The 14,577-nt window shown below is 34.8% G+C and overlaps 1 protein-coding gene across 6 annotated transcripts in view; it reads left to right on the plus strand.

The window, feature by feature from the left end:
• LOC123522853 (patched domain-containing protein 3-like) overlaps positions 1 to 14,577 on the plus strand; it is a 33,397-nt gene that overhangs the window by 4,504 nt on the left and 14,316 nt on the right. For 2 of the 6 annotated variants that reach the window (XM_045300327.2, XM_053549556.1), the window contains exon 2: positions 10,942 to 11,044. The exons of 2 other annotated variants lie outside the window; for them this stretch is intronic. The gene's annotated coding sequence lies outside the window, so the exon portion shown is untranslated. Of the gene's footprint in view, positions 1 to 10,897; positions 11,045 to 14,577 lie in introns of those variants that run through there. 2 more of the 6 variants (XM_053549555.1, XM_045300326.2) reach the window with 2 other exon arrangements.

Genomic DNA, 14,577 nt, shown 5'->3' on the forward strand with positions numbered 1-14,577 from the left:
ATGTGAAGCCGTTGGTCCTATCTTATTTGTAAATACACAATATGTGGATATTTTCATCATATTTCCTTAAAAAATGCCCTACTTTCGATTTCGTTAATGCACGGGATCCCTCTCAGTCGGCTCAATTTTGCTTCACAAGATTCCTCTTGACTCTCTACACACGGCACGGGAACCGTCTCGGACACAATTATTTTTCTATCGGCACAGGTGCCCTCTCAATTTAACTTCAATGTAAGAGTAATGAAATGGTATTCGTATTAAAGCAAAACAATAATTATTTGCTATGCAAAAGTTTTGCAGCGGAAATAGATAGTACGACTTTAGGAGCGCAATATTCTTCCGCTAAAGAACAAGTGCATATTTACCGATGCAAAGATGATAACCTTTGCATTACATACGCATACAATGTAATGGAACTGTATAACAGGATATATACCCTCATTTACATGTATAATATATTCATGTGCTAGGGGCTCGACCTAGGTCGAAAACCTTTCAGACATGGTCAAATAGTGAAATATTCTAAGTTTGAATACTTCCCTGTCACCTTCTATGACCTTCCTCAAAATCAAGGTCTGTCAAGGTACCCAATCTTGGTTAGACTCACAATTACACTTTCATTTAGGTATGTCTATATTTCATTGACATATGGGCTCAAACCTTCCAGACTTAAGCATGGTTTAGACACCTGAGGTCTTCCTCCAACATTAAAGCTGAGAAGTCGCCTGTGTTGGTGCGACGTTACACCCAACAAAACCAATAAATAAATACACATTGTTTAAATAGAGATATTTTCTATGTCATAGCAAACGCTACCATATGACCCTGTTGGGCTACCCAATGACTACACCAGGTACCTAATCTTGGCCAGGACATATACGTCAACGTAAACAATTGTACTTAGTAAATCGAAATTTCAAGATAAGTAACTCGAAATTTCGAGATAGTAACTCGAAATTTCGACTTAATAACTGGAAATCCCAATATAGTTACTCGAAATTTCGACTTAATAGCTCGAAAGTTCGAGATAAGTAAATAAAATAGAAAAAGTGGAAACTCCACAAGTCGCTGAACACAACAAAAACAATAATGTTGCAGGCTCGGTTTGATTGAGCCTGTTCATGGACGGTAGTTAAAATGCATGCTACCGTCCGCGCCGTCTAGCCCCGGGTAGAGCAGAACTCAACATTTACACATGCTAAAGGTACTAAAAACAATTTAGAGACATCCGCAGATGTGTTCATACGGCGGTGCACATCTTAAAATTTCGACTTAGTAACTGGAAATTTCAACTTAATAACCCGAAATTTCGAGTTAGTAACTAGAAATTTCGAGTTAATAAATGACATACACCTTGCACTAATGCTCTTCCGTAGGTATCAGTAAATTTGATAATTAAATTTAAATATGAATGTTATGTGAATGAAATTACTGATTTATTTTCAATTTAAAAGCATATGGCCTATAAAGGGAAGTAAAAACACCATGATCTATACCCTTAGAAAAAGAGTTGTTTTCAATGAGAATACCATCTCAAAATTCTAACACTGAAGTTGAGGGTGCCAGTGCCGATAGAAAATTTTGTCGAAGAGGGTTCCCGTGCCGGGTGCAGAGAGTCAAGAGGGATCCTGTGAGGCAAAATTGCACCGATTGAGAGGGATCCCGTGCATCAACGAAATCGAAAGTAGGGCGTTTTTAAGGAAACATGATGAAAATATCCACATAAAGTGTGTTTACAAGTAAGATGGGATCAACGGCTTCATATCTAAGGTATTATGTCCTATATTTAAGAAAGTCGTATTTAAGTTTCATAAACATTGCACGATGTTTATTCAAGCCAGTACCCTCCGTCTACATAACATCTTCGTTTGGACTTGTGTGAACTGATAAAACAAATGCAACAATAAAAAACATGGTTTATAGCTACGTCATTCCGCATTATGCAAAAAAATGTGTTTAGGACAAAAAAAATTGACTTTCCGAGCTGACGGAGGTTGGAGTTCATTGTTTAGCACAGAGAGTGTCCTGTGCGCGAACAGTGGATACAGGTTGAATAAGAACTGCTTGTTCATTGATAATTCATCCGCATTGTTCATGAAGAGGACTGTTTTGTGTAGCACATGAACATCATTTGGGTGTGATTCGGGATAAAATAAAGATGCTATGATTGTCCGAAATACACTTCAATGTACTTGTAACACTCTCGTTGGTCTAGATTTATGGAATGTATCTGTAATAAGGCTTTTTATTTCAAAATTGAAGTGTTTGGCATCATATAATTGTATTTCTTACTTGATGTAAATGTGTTTGTACCAATAACGTGGTCAAAGATAACGAAAGTAGTAGAGTATTTTTACGTAAATTAGGTAGAGGTTTACGTGGAAAAAGCTCAAATAAAATTCCTGTTGTTTAGTCATACATTTAGATTTATTTTAAAGTTTTTGCAATATCTTTGTACTTTCGGGTCTTTTTAAGGCTTTACGCATCTTTTCAATGCGCATTAAAACCAGGAAACATGTCTCATGCAAAGATATTTTAATAGAATATTGTGGTGTTATTTGAATATCACATTGAAAGAAAATTAATTACCGTTGTGGTGCATGTAACGAAAGTTGAGACATCATTGTTCGTGAAGATTTACATGATTCGGTGCTAATTTTAAGTGCAATTTTGACAGCCTATTTTTTAAATTCATACAATTATGTTTTGTTTAAAGTTTCCTATCACGCGATGTTTAGTGCGTTACTTTACTATTTTTTTGCATGTCACTCCTTAATCTAAATCAATACGTTTTGTGATACTAACGCCTGATTATTCAGAAAGGTAGCAGATGGCGGTTTTTTCTAGTACTTCGGACTTCCGAGCGATGTGGCCAAGTCAGACGGCTTCCGATATCTTACGAGATGCAGACCTGAAAATAAAAAGATACCGGTTTACATCTTACTTGAAGACGAAATAAAATACATAGTAAACTTCATACAAAGCATAGATTTTTAAATCCACAAGCCACCTGAAAGACAATTTCAGCCCGCGAAAATACATGACATTTCAGCCCAAATTAGCCATATCTCCAACTGGCCTTAAAATGTAAGGAGAAATGATAGAGCCAAATGGCCACTTGCATTCTGTACTCAGTTTCAAGTATTACTTGCAGAGTTGGACAAAAATACCTGTCAACCGGTTACTTTTTTCACTATTTTCAACTGTGTGAGGCCTATATGACATTTGACAGTTCACGAGACGCTCAATGCTGATAGTGGTATATATGCATTTCAAGCAGTTATATGAAAATGATGCCATCAAGCTTACATTCGCATCTGCCAGAATTTCTGCAACATACCATTCTTAAACTTGTTAATCACAAACTCACATCAACAAATATTTCAAACATCAAAACAGCCTTCACTTCAAGGTTTTATCTCTAATGACAGTTTTTGACCCTGGCCAATTCGAATCTGTGGCTGGAAACTACCAACTGCTACCAAAGCTAGAACATAGAATGTAAGGTGCAGATAATTGCTCTTTCGTTTTGTTTATAGTTCTGTATACAATACCAATATACTGCACTACATGATCTACATCAACTGCTCTGATCCTACGTAGTTTCATACATGTAGGCCTATACAAGAATATTAAAGAATAGCCTGTACCTCGCCTTCTAAATTCAGTGACCTTTTCTAGATTTTCGACATATTAATTGTATTTAATGTGTTGTCTGGTGAATTATTTTAAGAACAGAATAGAATATAATTATACACGAGTATATGGAAGAGACTTAAATAAAAATATAAATTAAACTATGATATACATGTACTGATTGGCATCGTCTTGAAATACTACAAAATATTGTAGCCATATTGTTTAAATCATAATAATTGGTATAACCTACACATCAACTGATTTTGATTTATTTTAAGGTAGCTACTTTTTATCCGTCAAAATCTTAAAAGACTAATATCTTTTTTATCATGTTTAGAAAGTATATGAACCCATACATTTTTAGAAAGATCTTTGTAATCTCTAAGGCCTAAATAAAGTTCTTTGTTTCCGGTAACATATCATTATTATTATTATACCAGATTTATATAGCGCCCTTTTCATAATAAACACGTTCAAAAGAGCTTTACATATAGCATGCTAAAAAAATTAGGGTAGATAGGTTGGAATTTTTTTGTTGTTAGGATTTGTTTTATTAAGGGAGACTTTTCGGAAATTATTTTTATATCAAAAAATGAATGCAAATAAGGGGGTAATACCTTTAGAGCATCATTAAGTTGTTTTCTAACATCACTGGCCATGTTTAAAGCATAAAAGTGCAGTTTTGTAACTTTTTATTAAAAAGTTGAAAAAAATATTCTCCAAGGTCATAAAAACATTAGGGTTGGGCCAAAAATTTAGGGTAGGCCGGGATACCGGAAACAAACATTTTTTTTTATCGCTTAACAAACATTTCAAATGAAATAATGCTTCTCATGACAGCTACATGAAATATGTCACTAAATCATACCCATAATCAATTGATGAAAAAGCGGTTTTCCCAGGATAAAACTACAAATTATATCAACAAAATTGTAAACTTCTTATTTGTCAAGCACATTTGACGTGTAGATAAATGGCAACTACTGTCTTGGCGTGGTATTTACTACTCATGCTTAAAGTGCAACCTATGACAAATTATTTAACCTTTGTTAAGTGCAATTTCCCGGTACGATTAAATGTTTATTGTACTGCTATTTATAGCGCCAACTGTACTTTCAGGTCGCCGTTGTATAGGTTAAAGGCAGGCTATTGGGTATATATTACGTTAGTAAAAATATTGTTTGTTTCTGGTAACGTGACCCCTAAAAATAGGGATAGCTCAGACTATTCGTTGAATCGTCGAGCTAAAATACAAAAGAACAATGGTTGCAAATGCAGAGGAGACATGTTACTAGTAGTTATTATATCATGATTATCAAGATATAATTTCTCTTTCCATAATCAATAATAATGTTAATTTCTAGAGAGGATTGATTTTATGGCCAGGTGCTTTACATTTAATAACTCTAACGACTGATGCCAGTCTAGTAGGTAGGATTTATTTTATGAAGAAAGTGCAACTACCTTAGAAAAGTATAAAAAAATAGCGAAAATATCGTGTGTTTTTTCCAACGCCATAAAAACGTTTAGGGAGAGGAACTATATAAGTTTCCTTTCGTTCTGATCCCTTTCGTATTTGTATTATATATGTATATCTGTAAGAGTTTGACTTAATGTTATTTTCGGAATAAATGTGTTTAAACTAAACATTTAGGGTCGCGGCAATTTTTAGGGTATGTCGGAATACCGGAAACAAACAATTTAGGCCTATTTGTTTACAATTCTAACACACATGTATGTGATTTAATTTATAACCGGCTCACTCCGTCCCTTATCTGCATTTGTAAAGTATATTATTTACAGCAGATTTATTGAATTTATCATTCACTTTAAGCCACAGACGCATAGAGTCTGGAAAACTTCCCCCTTGGCCAGGCCCCCATATCAGCTACGCCAATGTACAGTATGGCACAAAACAATCGTACAAAATATATAGTCTTGATTGGAGCGTTTTAAAAGTTCACTCAGTCCGCACACATCGGCTTAAATATACACGCGTATTTAAGATTTTTCAGTTAATGAGCAAAAGAGGGTTTTACTTGTTCTGAACTTTTATATGTCTTTCGCCAATTCAACCAAATAAAAATGTTTTCAATAGCATGAAAAGAAGTCTGTATGAGAGACTCTAAACTTGCCCACCCCTAATGCGCAAATTTAGCCAAAATTTACAAATCGTCGCTACGAGACAAAGAACGTACAATACATCCGTTTTTACCATTTTCTGACATGATTTAACGTATTTTGTCATTAGGAATGATATAAGGGCAATTCTGCACCATTTTGCGAAAATAAAATGTCTCCACCCCTTATTTTCTTATTTCATGGGGTCCCCACCGTCCGACTATCCCCCTGATTGACGAACTGCTTAGCTGGTGGGCCAGATATGCGCTGTGTGGGTTAATAACGATAAAAATGATGTTTTTACTGTACCAGAACCTTGTTACTGGAGCTAGAATCCAAAAAAAAATCGTATGCCTGTATATTGACTTTTATGCTTTTATGTGTCCTCACCGTAACATTTTTGAGCTGCTGTGCCGTCAGGTAGCGTTTTAAGTGTCCAGAAAGTTTAGAATATCGAAGAAGAGGTTCTAAACTATTTGAAACCGCACAAATTTAAGAGTTCTTTCAAAATTTAATTTTGGCAGATTTTCCTTAAGGTAGCAAGGTACACTTAGATGCGAAAATTTTGGGCACGGACGGTCTTACATGTAGCGCGTCGCAATATTGCACTTCCCCTATGAGCAAAATTTGGGTGGCTTTTTTATAAATTGCGTGCATGTTTTGTGCTTTTAATTAATGGCAAGATCGGGATTCTCATACAAGAATAAAGAAAGTTATCAAAGCGAAAGGTTTACATCATCCATGAAAAATAGCGTGCCAAAATCATCAATTTTGCACCTTTTGAACAGTCTACAATGATCCCGCTGCAAGAACACTGTCCAATTTTATTGCATTTCTTAATTTAATAGTCCTTACTGAACGTCAGGCGTAAACGGAATGGGGGCCCATCCAGCTCGTTTTTTCGGAAAATAACGAAAATGTTCCTAAGTATCAATCAACAAGCACAGAACCCTTCCGTGAATTGAATTTTTCCGCGAAATGGTGTCTCATTGATCATACAAAGCTACCAGCAGTTAGTTTTCCAACTGAAATCAGAATTTTACATGTATCGGCTGTATAAATTTTCTAAAGAATTAATAATCATTATCTCTCACCTTAATTTACAGACATTCAAAATCACGATGTTCTGTTTATAACAAATATTGACGGGGGCCAAAATTCGAAATGTACCCTGCTACCTTATAATCTTAGCCGATGGTGATCTGGGTGAACTTTTAAAACGTGCACTTGTGAAGCCAATATATATTTTGTATGATTGTTTTGCCATGTACTGTTCATGGGCGTAGCTGATATGGGGGCCTGGCCAAAGGGGATAAAATTTCCAGACCCCATGTGTCTGTGCTTTAAGCTGCTCGCTGTCTTAAATTTTTGGTGAAAATATTGAATTTCTCAAAAACGAAATATTTAAAACAAAAGTATAAAATTAAAAGCTAGAATCAAGAAAAAAACTGAAAACCTGTTCGTTTTAAAGCTCAGGCGACATCAGTCCAATCTATAACATTAAAGAAATGGACGGTGTAATGGCCTGTTAACATGAATGGAGATGTTAGTCACCCTGACGTCAGCGATTCTCTTCAAAAATCGCTTACTCTTACGGAATATTCCGGAGATGACCGAGATATCTCGACTGGGATGTTTGTATTACTAATTTACTATAGACTAGGCTGACGCTGCCTCGTTCGAAACTTGTACATTTGTAAATACATGTATGCATGACTCTGGTTTTACTTTCACTTTGCTAATTAGTTTATAATTCCAAATGGATTTTTTCATAAATGATTATCCTCATTTTTGGGAAACGGACACCGGATATAGCTCAGAAAGTAAGTAGTAAACAGGCAAATGTCCAGTTGTTTTTCTTTACTAGAGGTAAGATCTTGCTTAGACTTAATCATAAAAATGTAAAAAAGATATATCATAGTCTAGGAGCTAGTCTAGATCTTGCTGTATTAACGCCTATCTACCGTATCCACAAATGAAACCAGTGTGAATGCTAAATTTAGACTATGGTGTATTGTATAATGCTTACGATTTAGCAGAGCAGGAAACTTTTACTAAAAATCTGAGATGATCATCTCAAAATTCACAGAATTCCGACAAATATTTTTATTTTTAAGAAATATTTCGAATACCTTAAAATTCCGAATCGTACGATTTTACAAGCATAAGCTAAACTATTTTTATTGTAAGAGTTTTAAACTGTTAAAGATATGCCCTTAGAAATGTTTACAATTTTGTACTGGGGATAGCCGTATTTTATACTGAGGTGGTTTCTAAGTTGACAAATGTGTACTGAGGATAGCATGTAAAATGCCTTGACAAAAACCCTGTATTCTGATTGATAGTAACACTGTTCATGTACAATATATGTCTATTTCAAACTTCTTCATTTACTCCAGTCTTTAGAAATATTTACCTTACGTACGTCTAACACTAGTATCCAAATGGTGTGCTAGTGGTAGCAAGACATATCACATTTTACTAGAGAGGGATAGGGCCAGGGCAACAACCTTTAATGTCATCTTCGTTACCAAATATTCGACTAATCACTAGGTCTTACCACAATGAGATGACAATTAAAACATGGATCTATATAACGATCCAATATATTGCTGACTGTAACTGTTTGATCTGTGTTAACCGTAACATATTTTTTTCTGTGAATTTCGGATCAAGATATCAACTAAACGTTATCTTGATGGGCCTCAATGGTCGAGTGTTTAAGGTCGCTGACTTCAAATCATTTGCTCCTCATCGATTTGGGTTCAAGCCTCACTCGGGGCATTGAATTCTTCATGTGGGGAAGCCATTCAGCTAGCTTACGGAAGGTCGGTGATTCTACCCAGGTGCCCGCTCATGATGAAATAATGCACGGAGGGGCACATGGTGTCTTCTTCCACCATTAAAGCTGGAATGTCGCGATATGACCTATAATTGTATTTCTAATTTAATCTAAGTAAGAATGAATTTGATCCATGCTCTTCAAAATCAACGTCTATAAGCAAGCTGCTTAAATATCAAGATTGGTTGCAATAGTTTTTCTTTGTAGTTAACGTGCAGAGACCATTTTTCTGTTCTAAGTAACAAGAAACCAAAACGCACAGCACGGTCTTAGAAAAAGCGTCAAGTGTACCAAATTATATCACAATATCTCGTTCCTAACTGATGACTTCTATGTGCAAAACATGCCTACGTGATTTACATATAGCAAACACCACGTCAATTCTAAGACCATATATTGAATGTACACTGTTAAACCTATGTTAAACCTAACCCTAACCTTTAGTCAGTATAAAGTACACTCAATACGTGCGTACATCCAAAAGGGGCGATTTAATGTTGACGCATATGTTTTGAATCCCTCGATAAATCAGATTTAAACTTGATACCATATTCAAATATTTGCGACTTAAACGTTGAGGCTTGTGGAAACACACACACTATGATTAACTAATCTATACTCGTGAACTCAATATCGTTTACCCATTCTTAACTGATTTGAAAAAAAGATACTTATTTTGTGGACAAAATCTATTTAGATTGAAATTGCATATTAGAAACTAAGAGAAGTAACTGAACCCCATGCAATACCTACTAAATTTGACTAACCATTGCAAGTATTGCCCTGGAAGGCCGAACAGTTAAGACAAGTGGACGAAAAGAAAGACAAGCATACCGAGAGATCAGAGTGAAACTGTTTTAAGTACATACAGATGTTAGAAAAGGCACTTTTGCTCTCATCCCTCGATATGGACAATGGTGAAATCATAACCCTACGACTAACCGTAGAGCTAAAAAGCCGTAATCATTATCGAGTTCTCATTATTCAAAATACATCGTTACTATACTCAGTCCAAATAATAGCTATCCCCTGTGCAGTTATTTATTTGCTTCGTCTATCCCCAGTACACTTTCAGGTCATCAAATAGTATGAATATCTCTGTAACAACAAAACATATCGTATTGATATCTTACACAATACTGGACGATGTAATTATAATAAAATCGCTCGATTCAGTTTTTATTCTTATTTTCTATTTGAAATCCTACCACATTACTGAACATTTATGAGAGATCATGCAACTTTCAGCGAGAATTGAATTTGTGCCATTATACAAGAGTGGAGACACATTTCCATCATAGTTGTATATTGCATATGATCAAGCTATTCGAAACTCTTCAATTTTGATAAATATATCACCATTAAATACCGAAAATGGTAAAAAACTTACCGTGTGTCAAAATAAAAGGTTTATTTATTGATCAATTTCTGGGCTATATCCGGTGTCCGTTTCCCCACAGTGATCCTTACGTTTGAGGTTAAAGTTTTTGAGTTCATTTCGTTATGACGTCATCACTCTAACGTCATTAACGAGTGTCTTCAAAAATCGCCTCTGATATATATAAGACGTTTTCTTCATGTTCTTCTTGGGATTCACCGACGTTATTGTACATTAGCATTTGGGTTGGAATTTTGTGTTGCGTCCACCTGAAAATTGGAAAGTGGCAAACATGCCAGACATACATACCTTTTATCATGAACTGTTACCTGGTTAATTGGTGTATTCTTGGGCCTTATTGCACCTGAGGTTACTCTTACGGAGCATTCCGGAGATGGTTGAGTAATCACGTTTGCTGGCCGCACGCTCAGCTTAACCTGAGTATAAACCTTTATCTTGTTCTGTTTGAGTGTAATGTTAAATTTGATCAAAATGAAACCAATTTGAAATTAAAGCTAACTGTGCAGAGAATGCTCGAGAATGTGCATTGTTTCATAACTCGCGTTATTTTACAAGGAAAGATATCTCGAGAGCAATTAATCTAAGTAGTAAGAACTTGTTCCGCAATCGAGAAGAAGGCCTAAAAATTGTTTTGTTTGTGTCCGGTAACATGCCGCCCCCCCCCCCCCCCCCCCCAAAAAAAAAAATAGGGTAGGTAGGTCGGAATATTTATTTATATCTATTTATTTATTTATTTATTTACAGTGAAGAAAGAGCAACTAGTTTTAGAAAAGTATAAAAATATCAAAAATATCGATATTTTTCTTCAAAATGCCATAAAACATTTAGGGTAGGTCGAGATACTGGAAACAAACATTGTTTAGGCCTAAATAAATGAGTATTTATATAAACGAAATCTTTACATAGCTTTCAGAAGTCAGTACTTTACCGATATTTTCAGTATTAGTTGTTCAACGGACAAGGAAGTAAAACGAGTTCAGATAAAGTGATCGATGCAAGCTGAAGAGAATTAGACTTGGGAACATTATAAACGAATTGAAAAAGTATGTTTTTAGTTTATTTCTAACGAATTATTTTATTAATTTCAAAGGTGTTTTCATTGGTTTATATTAAGTATCATCTTTAATTTTTTTGATCGATTTTTTTTTATTTTAAAGGTGTTTAATGTATCTTATATTAACTTTACTCAACAGATTTTATTTTAAACGAAATATTTTATTAAATTTAAAGGATTTTTCCGTTGGTTAATTTTACGTATCACCTTTAATTCTAAACGATATATTTTATAAAGTTCAAAGGTATATGTAACTAGCTTACTTTTCATACTTATACTCTTTATTATTACAACATGTGTAACAAGAAACATGTATAACGTATTGTACATAACGATAAGAAATATACATGAATCTATTTTTAACAAATATCATGGACAGCTGACTGTGTATTAAAGAATTTATATACATGCACACTTAATTGTTACAGTATCGTTTTAAGCAGTCATATCTCAGAACAAAATGAAAGATTCTTAGTAACATAAAGTACAAAAATTTTCAATTGAGTAAGTAATATTTTTTTCCACAATAGACATATGAATAATTAGTACATTAATTATCAGAACATCTTTCCACATAGTGTATGCAATGAAGATGCTACAAATATTTTTGTCAATGTTTTTATTGTTGGTTGATATTACATTTCACCTGTCACTTTAAGCGAAATATTAATAATAAATCGTATGTCAGTCTTACTTTTCACAGTTCAGTTTTAAACGAACTATGTTAGTAAAACAGGATATACCTATCGTATGTAGGCCTACATGATATGCCGTCTCAGGGAGGCGTACGCACAGGATACGGCTTTACCGTCTGAGGAGAACCTTTTTAAGTTTAAACTAATTTACTTAAGCTCGATTGTGAAGAAGCTCGTACCTTATCGAGTCACACACGAGTCCGCTCATCCGGAAGATGCGGGTTCGAGCCCCGATGAGGGGTGGGGGGGAGGGGGAGGAGTCACAACCGTAACATGGCCAGCTTATGATGAGAAATATCGAGTTTTCTCTCCCTTGATCATCGATTGCTTTAAAACAGTTCCCTCTGATTGGATTGTCTCCCTTACATTAGCTAAAGTCTGCATTGATCGACTGATCGGAAAATGAATACATATAGACAAATTTATACCCTTTTGTTTTGAAACTTTAAAATCTGCCATTTGGAGATAGCCAGATATTTCGAAGAAAACAACATGTAAAGTAAATTTCCTCCTTGACCTAAACGAGATGAATATAAAAACACTATGTATTCCTATTCTGTATGCATGTTCTTGTCTATATAGCGGTCTAAAAACGGCCATGTAAGTAATTTGACTGGTTTCCAACTTTAACTGGACTTGGTCCTTTCTATTGCTAGATATCTGTAAACTGCTGCATGGTTTTACATAAAAAAGAGGAAAAAAAGGAAACTTTATAACTTATGGATCTATTGGTATATGATAATCATAAACCTTTAGAAAATGTCATTGAGTTATTAAAAATAGTTCTGATTCATTATGTCTACCTTTAACAAGTGTGTGGGCCTCCGTGGCCGAGTGGTTAAGGCCGCTGACTTCTAATCACTTGCCCCTCATCGATGTGGGTTCGAGCCTCTCTTGGGGCGTTGAATTCTTCATGTGAGGAAGCCATCCACTTGGCTTTCGGATGATTAGTGGTTCTACCCAGGTGCTCGGAGGTGCAACAAGGATCTTCCTCCACCATAAAAGCTGGAAAGTCGCCATATGACCTATAATTGTGTCGGCGCGACGTTAAACTCTGTAATAAAAGCTCCTCATAAGGCACCTGCACTTTTTTTTCCAGAAAGCGCACAAAACTATGAACATGTTTGGGGGGCTGTAAAGGAGTCAGTTTTGTCCCGTCCCGTCCCGTCGCGTCGTGTCCCGTTGCGTCCCGAAATCTATTATCTCAGTTATTAATAAACAGATTTGGTTCAAACTTAAAATAGATGTTCCACCTTATCACCTGCATCATGTGACACAAGGTGCATAACTCTGACACCAATTTTAATGAATTATGTCCCTTTTTAATTAGAATTTAAGGTTAATTTTGATGTATTTTCACTATATCTCAGTTATTACTAAATGGATTTGATTCAAACTTAAAATAGATGTTCCACCTCATCACCCACATCATGTGACACAAGATGCATAACTCTGACACGACTTTTTCATGAATTATGTCCCCTTTTACTTAGAATTTGAGGTTAATTTTGATGTATTTTCACTATATCTCAGTTGTTACTAAATGGATTTGATTCAAACTTAAAATAGATGTTCTACCTCATCACCCACATCATGTGACACAAGATGCATAACTCTGACACCAATTTTGCATAAATTATGTCCCCCTTTTACTTGGAATTTAAGGTTAATTTTGATGTATTTTCACTATATCTCAGTTGTTACTAAATGCATTTGATTCAAACTTAAAATAGATGTTCCACCTCATCACCCACATCATGTGACAGAAGATGCATAACTCTGACACCATTGTTTTCTTGAATTATGCCCCTTTTACTTAGAATTTAAGGTCGATTTTGATGCATTTTCACTATATGCCATTCCGATTGGCTTAGAGCCAAAGAGAAGTAACCTTTTTTAACTTTTGTACTGAGTTACTTCCCCTTTAATTCCAAGAATTAGTCTCTTTTTAGAAATTCAATTTTTAGATTTTCAAGATGTGCCGCGGAAGCCCAGGATGAAGTGTTCCAAAGACGAGGAAAATTTTTTTTTCAAGTATTAAGATATTTTTTCGTTTTTATATTATTCTAAGTATTTTTAAAATTTCTTATGGTTGCCATTCTTCTGTGACAAGACCGTATTGTGGGGGTATAAGTCACTCCTGTGACAGTTCTAGTTGTGAATAAAAGATTTTTTTAAAGTTTAACTTATGTTCTAATATAGTTTAACATCTTGGAAGCAACTGTTTGTTTCTTTATTTTATTTCTTGGGCATTTCTCTCTATTTCGCCCTCAAATTCATCCGCTGGATTATGTTTAAGACGAAACTTATTCGCAGTCTCAACAATTTGCTAGGAAACTGTAAAAACATTACTAACCGCAAAAATCAGCTGATTCCCACGCAGTTTCTCTGAGCAGTAATTCTAAACATAGACACATGTAATACGTGAAACTGAAACTATTCTCGGGAAATGACTCATTCCTATTTTCCAGGATGTGACTTTCGAACAAAACAAACAGTTGTCGTATGTGTTGTTTCTTGTAACACGAGCAATTTAATCAATACCAATACTTCAATATCAAATATTAATGACTGGCGCTCAGCTTTTTATAGTTCAAACATCTTTTTATGCATTTTTGAAAAAGTAACCAACTTATTTTCCTATTATTTCATACCTTAAAAATCATATGTACCTTGCAGCTGGAAATACAGCCGTCGTGATTTGACGTTATTTCTCTTATTTGAAATTCTTTACAAATGCACAGTTACTAAATAACAAACAACTTTCAATTTAAATGCCTTTTAAAGTATCCAGAATTTTCCATGATATTAAAAATGATTTTTTTGT

Source organism: Mercenaria mercenaria, chromosome 8, assembly GCF_021730395.1.
Source record: "Mercenaria mercenaria strain notata chromosome 8, MADL_Memer_1, whole genome shotgun sequence".
Lineage (NCBI taxonomy): Eukaryota > Metazoa > Mollusca > Bivalvia > Venerida > Veneridae > Mercenaria > Mercenaria mercenaria.